At 37.0% G+C, this 7,008-nt stretch overlaps 1 protein-coding gene across 4 annotated transcripts in view; it reads right to left on the bottom strand.

Moving 5' to 3' along the window:
* PI15 (peptidase inhibitor 15) overlaps nt 1–6,619 on the bottom strand; it is a 56,057-nt gene extending 49,438 nt beyond the window's left edge. For all 4 annotated transcript variants that reach the window (XM_080381265.1, XM_080381264.1, XM_080381263.1 and 1 more), the window contains exon 1: nt 1–6,619. This exon is cut by the window's left edge. The gene's annotated coding sequence lies outside the window, so the exon portion shown is untranslated.
* Nucleotides 6,620–7,008: the final 389 nt, after the last annotated feature.

Consider the following 7,008-nt stretch of genomic DNA (forward strand, 5'->3'; position numbering starts at 1 on the left):
ATTCTGTAACTAATTATTGCTGCTCTGTAAAAAAATATTTAACACATACATGAATGTTCTTACGTGATGATTTCAAAATGCTGTATTTGTTAAGTCATAAAGCAGTCCTGAGAATAATCAAGTAAAACTCTTTTCACCATGCAGAAAGGGGAACTAAACTACAGGTAAGTTAGTGCCTACATGCCAGACAGGTAATGCCCTCCACGTGTGAGACTATTCATTTCTCATTTACACAGAAAACAGCCTGACCTGCTCTTGTTCAGCAATGGAGTCCTGAACAGTAACAGCTCATGTTGTTTTCTGTGGCCGGGATTTAGATCTCCAATTTCTTGGTCAAAAGAAACATTGCATCAAATCAAGTGTCACCCATTGCATGAGTCTATAAAGTGTTTCCAAAAGGCTCAGGCTGAGTCAATAGAGCAGGGAATGTTAGACAGTTTTGCTGTTTCTCCAGTGTCTACAGTGATAAAAATAGATTACAGAAATATGCCGGCTGTAACAGAACCTAATTTTATTTTCAGGAAATGCTTTGGAAGAAAATAAATTCCCTTACAATATAAGAGCAAAAATCTTGTTTTCTATATATATTTATTTGCTATTCCAATCACATTCTTGCTTCGTCACAGCGTGATTGGTATTACACTGTCCAGAGCAGTTAGCATAGCTGAGCTTTCAGATCAGAGGTTCTCAAACTATGGTACACTTGCATTGAACAAACCACACATTTCAAAGGTCTAGGCGTGTGCTGCAGCAGCAGCAGCAAGTGTTTTTGCTTCTGTGTAAGATCTCAGATGTGCTACATTGCTTATACTCACCGCAGGATCTGCTAGTGACTCTTCCTGCTCTCTGTGGCCTGCAGGAAGATGGACACTGACAGATGGACTTACACTTTTTGGCCCAGGTCTAGTGAAGAGGGTCAGCCAGTTGTGAGTGAGGGAACAAGAGGCAGGGGCTTTGTGGATTGGCCATCACATAGACTCGGGGTCTCCTGATTTGGAGACGGGAAAGAAATGGGAGTTGTGAGTGGGAATAAGGGCATGGAGCTGAATTCTCACAGTCAGGTCACTTAAATGCCTTTTTTAACGGTCTTGTCTTAATAAATTCTCTGCAACAGAAAAAAATAGCAGCAGATGGATGCTCAAGGATTCAGAAATACTAGATTGCTTTGTTAATATGCTAAAAATTTGGGGTTTTATGATGAATGCTGTATCAGTCCAAAATAAACTATTTTTACCGAAAATGTATTTTCAGAACACATCTTTTAGTTAAAGTTTATAAAAACACATAGCAGCCCCCTTTGTGGAAGAAATATTTTTTAAGAAGGAATCATCCCTAAACAAACAAGAATTATTTGAGACAGTTACTGCAATTCAGGGCATATGTTACATGCCAGCTTTGGGGATGGGGAGTTAAATGGGCTTTTTTGAAAGACACCTGCAAAGTCAACCCAAAGGCACAAAATATGACTTGAGAGGTTTTACTGGTACTGGACAGACTGCTGGTGAGGCCAGTAGGTGCTGCGGTTTCTAATCCTTGTTTAGCTAAAGCTGGACAGTGTCTATAAATGTCATATATCCATATACATACACTCTACCTACTTATATCTATATATGTACACTCTACCTACCCCATTATTTTTCCTTTTATTTTTTGGTAAAACATTGCAGAGAGGTAGCATAATGACCAAGTACTTTTCGGCCCATCAGTGTATGTCTTCTGATGGATCATGATTATTCAAGAGGTTTAAATCTTTTGACTGCATCAAAAGAAGTGTCTCATAAGACCCCATCTAGACTACTGCATCCAGCTCGGGCTCCCAGCATGAGAAAGACATGAACCTGCTCAAGCAGTTCCAGGGGAGGGCCATGAAGATGTTCAGGGAGCTGGAGCACCTCCCATATGAAGGCAGGCTGAGAGGGTTGGAGTTATTCAGCCTACAGAAGAGAAGGCTCCTGGGAAACCTTATAGTCGCCTTCTGGTACTTAAAGGGGGCCTACAGGAAAGATGGGGAGGGACCCTTTATCAGGGTGTGTAGTGATAGCATGAGGAGTAATGATTTTAAACTCAGAGAGGGTAGATTTAGATTAGATATTAGGAAATAATTCTTTACCGTGTGAGTGGTGACACACTGGAACAGATTGCCCGGAGAAGCTGTGGATGCCCCATCCCTGGAAGTGCTCAAGGCCAGGCTGGATGGGGCTCTGAGCAACCTGGTCTAGTGGAAGGTGTCCCTGCCCATGGCAGGGGAGTTGGAACAAGATGATTTTTATGGTCCCTTCCAACTCAAACCATTCTGTGATTCTATGACTGTTCAGTCATTGCCTTGGAAGGACAAAGCCATTAGGGATAAGCTGCTCATCCTGCCTTTGAGCTCTGCCAAGCTGGATGAGTAGCTGTATGGGCTGTATTTGGATTTTATATTGCATCCGCTTGCTTGAACACCTTGGAGGAAGTCTGAAGCCCAGATCTGTGCTACTAAAGCCAGGACCTACAACAAGGACATTGGCACAAGACAAGTCAGAAATACTGCCAAAAGACATTAGCTACCACACTTAGGCCAAAGAACCAGGGTTTTACTCAAAGAGACAGTAAAGAGAATTTGGGAGTTTTAGGTGGGTGAACTTGGAACAGGTCTACAGCAAAACATAATAGTTTCCATATGTTTGAGAAAAGGAATGAAGGATTTGAAGAAATGGACTGTGGTGTAAAAAATATGGGTCAGAAAACCAGTAAGTAGGGATACAGTAGACAGGAAAGATGATTAGCTGAGGGGAACAAAGGAAAGTGAAATGAAAGCTGGAGGAAGGGGAGGGAATTTCTAACGGTGTATGGATAGAGCCTTTTTTAAATGGAAGCTGTGGCAACTGGAAGATCTTTTCAATGAGAAGGGATGGGTTGAGAACTTTATGAAATCTGTATATTAAGTTTTATTTAAGGGAGAATCAATTCAATTTTAAAAGGCATGTCAAAAGAGAAAGGAATTTCACTGGTTCTAGGATAGACAGTCCAAAGAGAGAAAATATTAACACTAACAGTAGTGTATTATCAATGTAGCATATTATCAATGATTATCAACCCACTGCCTTCATTCCTCTACACACTACTACTATTCCAATGGTACAAATCTGATTAAAAAAATGAAATTCTAGTTAATTAAGTCATCTGAACTGAACTCAAGAGTTGTATATAGAGGAAGACTTTAAGCAAAGGTTCATAAACCATCTAGAATGTGTTTCCATTTGAAAAAAAAATGTACAAGGAAGAGCTTCAGACCTAGCTGGATGAATAAACAGAAAGGATATTAGGAATAAGCAGAGAGCTGCAAGGAATGGAAAAAAGGACTGATCAGCCAAGAAAGCATCTCTTAGAGGTCAAGAAGTCTAGGAATAAAATGAGAATAGCCAAAAGTCAAGCTGAGTTAGACCTTTAAAGGATATTAAAATAAATAGGAAAGAAAAGCACTTTGGGAATATAAATAAAAACATAATAAAAAATAAAAAAATAAAAAGAAAGGCCAAGGTTGAGATTAAAGATAATCTAGATATGGCATCCATACTAAGTGAATACTTTGCTTCAGCTTTCAATAAGAGTAATTATTTCAATATGAAATGGAAGAGGTAAACTGAATAACAGAAATTAAGGTACAAATACGATTGGAACGGAACTTGACTTAAACTCAGTCATCTTAATGCAGTCAAGATTTGATAACTGGATTATCATCCATTTCAAAAATTTGAGATAATTAGCAGATAGGGTAGGAATTTCTAAAGAATGAGGTTGGAGATAACAGCATAAGATTGGAGAATAGAAAATGTTGCACCTATATGAAAGGTAGGAAAGAGGGTGTTATCCAAGCAACTACACACGAGTAAAACATTAGTATTTTGTAAGGAATTAGACAATTAATTTAGAGGAAAGCAAAAGTACAATAAAATAATAGACTCAAGTCAAAAGATAAAGCATATGGAAGTTTTGGTTTTATAAACCATCCGGATGTCTTTGCTGACATAAGTTGTGTTCATAGCATATTTGTGAACAAATATCGTAATTTAAATATAAGTATGCTTGCATAAAGTATATGATATAATGTCATATGGGAAATTAGGAGCTGAAATGAAATTGCTGAACAACTTAAGGATTTTGGCTAAAGGGAAGACCAAGGATAGAAAATATTGAATGAAAATAAATAGTGAAAATATCTAAAAGTACTGAAAATACATATACTAGGTAATGCAGAATGTGTATAGACTTTTCTCAAGACTTCTGCTGGGTCAAGACCAACTCATTCATGCTCTTGAAAGAAAAAGTGTGTGGTAGTGCAGTGTTGTTGCTGATGAAATGTTGGATGACTTTGAGGACAGGAGAAAAAAAAAATCAACAGTCCAAAGCAAGTGCATTTGGGATTAATAACAGAACATCCAGTAATAAGTTACTGAAAACAATAACAAGGAGTAACTGCTTTCAGACATGACCATGAAAATGATGTAAAAGTAAAGTAGTCAACAAACAGAAGGGAAATAATGCTACACATAGTCCTCTTTTATGGAATGCTGCAAAAAACCTCTAGTTACCTACATCCACAAAAGACAAAACCAGAAGAAGTGCAAAAAGCTGTTGGGTCAGAAACCCTATGTTGAGAATGTATAATCAAATCATTTGACATGCTTATATTTAGCAAAATAGTGGCAGAAACTTCACATAGAAAAGATCAGAGTTAACCATGCAATAATTTGAAGTGTTTTTCAGGCTGTCATCTGCTTCTTATGCAAGTTTATCAATGAAAGTGCCTGATTTTTTTCTTTCATGAGTCCTGCTCCTGTGTTTGAACACATTGAAGAAGTGGCTTTTTCTTAAACATCATCACTTTTTGTTTTAGAGTGGGATTGTCTAAATGGGCAAGTAACTATGAGCCATCAGACTTTGCTCTTAAATCATGAAGATGCTTCTGGAAATCTGATTGTTGCTATTATAATATCTAATTTCACTATTGGGGTGGACAGTTCACTCCTGTTTTTGACTGTTGTCATGGAAAGTCAAAATCTTAGGCAGAAATGGAATTCCTTGCATCATCTGTGGAGTGCTTTTACTATTAGGTTTCAGCATCAGACTTTGAAAAACGTGGTAGCAGTGGAAACCCAGTGCAGAGAAAAACAGACTCTTTCCAAAACTAGATACGACTAATATGGGCTAACAGGAAATCATAGTACAGAGGGGTATGTTTTTAGTCCAATGAGAAGCTGTGGTTTTTTAAGAAATTTCTATACAAAATAAAAGAAAAATTATTATGAAGCACATTCATTAATTTTTTAAAAATTGTTCTCAACCAATACATTTACATTAATTTTACATTAAGACTTTAATTGGTCTTTTTCATATTCATAGTAAACGAATTCTATCTACTTGAAGAATCCCTACTAGATCCATTCAACATGCAGGATACTTTTGTAAATCTCCCTTTTTATTCACAGAAGCTTCTGGATTAGCCATTTGCTGCAAACACAATATGCAGGCTCCAAATTTCTGTAGCCCTTTCTTGTGGTTTTTGGGTTTCTTTTGTTTTTTTTTGTTTTTTTGTTTTAAATTAAATGACTGTGTATTTAAAATTATTTTCAGGGCACCATACACAAAATCTGCAAACTTCTGGCCCCAAAGTGTTGAGCTGTTGAGTGAGAATGACTTATACTAAACTAGGAGTAGCTCCCCTTCTAGCCAAATAGAGAAAGAGGGAAGGCTTTTCAGTAGAGTCTGTAGCTTTTATGAATAATTCTAACAATAATTTTATAGGAATTTACCCTCACGTCTTAGTAATTCTTCCTACATGTGGGAAAAATAAAAATTAAAAATAAGTTAAAATAAAGTACTAGTCCCTGTAAATTGTTCTAGTAGCAAAAAAAATATTATATAAATAAGCATGGTGTTAAAGATGTCTAGAACCTGTCCTCTGAGTAGCAAGAAGTACACAAAGCATATAATTTTAAGGCAGAAATAATGAAGAAAGTGCAGATGAGAGGATGAGAATTCCCATAGCTGCTCCCTTCCAATCTGTCTTTTCTGACAGAAGCTATCCGGGCTTTTGTTGATGTTTCTGGTAATTATTTCAGTGAGAAGGCAGAAAGTATATGGAAAGCCATCAGCCCAGATCTAAATATTCCTGTAATACTTTTAGCAGCCCTTCAAAGGATCAAACTATAAATCTATATTTCAGCGGGTCTATAAACCTAAAAGCCAAATTCTGCTACTTCTTAATGACTATTTTATAGAAGTTCTGAGAAAGTACAGTGATGCAAGATGAGAATTCTCTTATATTATCATGCCTTAAACTCATGCTAACCACCTCTGAAAACCAGAATGTAACATAACTAAATGGGTGTTGTCTTGAGAAACTCAATGTAACTGCAGTAGAAATGAACCCTGCAAAGCCTCATCTGCATATTCTTTAATCTCCCTTTCCTGTATAAAAACATCACTGTTCAAATATTTGTAAACAGCAAGGATAAATGCATTTGTGTATGTTACCAGTAATTACTATAAACCACTATTGATTATAAATGCTATGCTACTCAAATTACTTGTGACTACAATTGTAGTAACTGTGTAGTTCACAAATGAAAATGCTGCCTGCTGCTCTATGTGGTTCTGTCATTTTCCTCTGCATTGAGAGCAGCACTACTAGTGTGCAGACCAAGTTAGTGATCTTGATTTGAGTTTTTTTTTCCATTTTCCCCAAACTGTCTGACTGACCTCAAGTTAAAAGATCCCTGTTACAGTTTGGCTGGCTAGGTTTCTTAGGAACCACCTTGCCTTTCATATGATACTTGTTTTACAGATATTTTTTTATTATTTTATTTTTTTCCTTCTTGCTTCTTACCCTATGCAGAAGTTGCTGGCAGCTTTTGTGCTAGCTAACTAAAGACAGACAGTCATACTCAGACAAAATAACAAATGACTTGGACTTTCACCCCAAGGCTGTAGTAGAGGGAATTTGAGCTGAATCTTTTCTGGGGTCGA

The sequence above is a fragment of the Falco punctatus genome (assembly GCF_963210335.1).
Source record: "Falco punctatus genome assembly, chromosome: 3".
Classification (NCBI taxonomy): Eukaryota; Metazoa; Chordata; class Aves; order Falconiformes; family Falconidae; genus Falco; species Falco punctatus.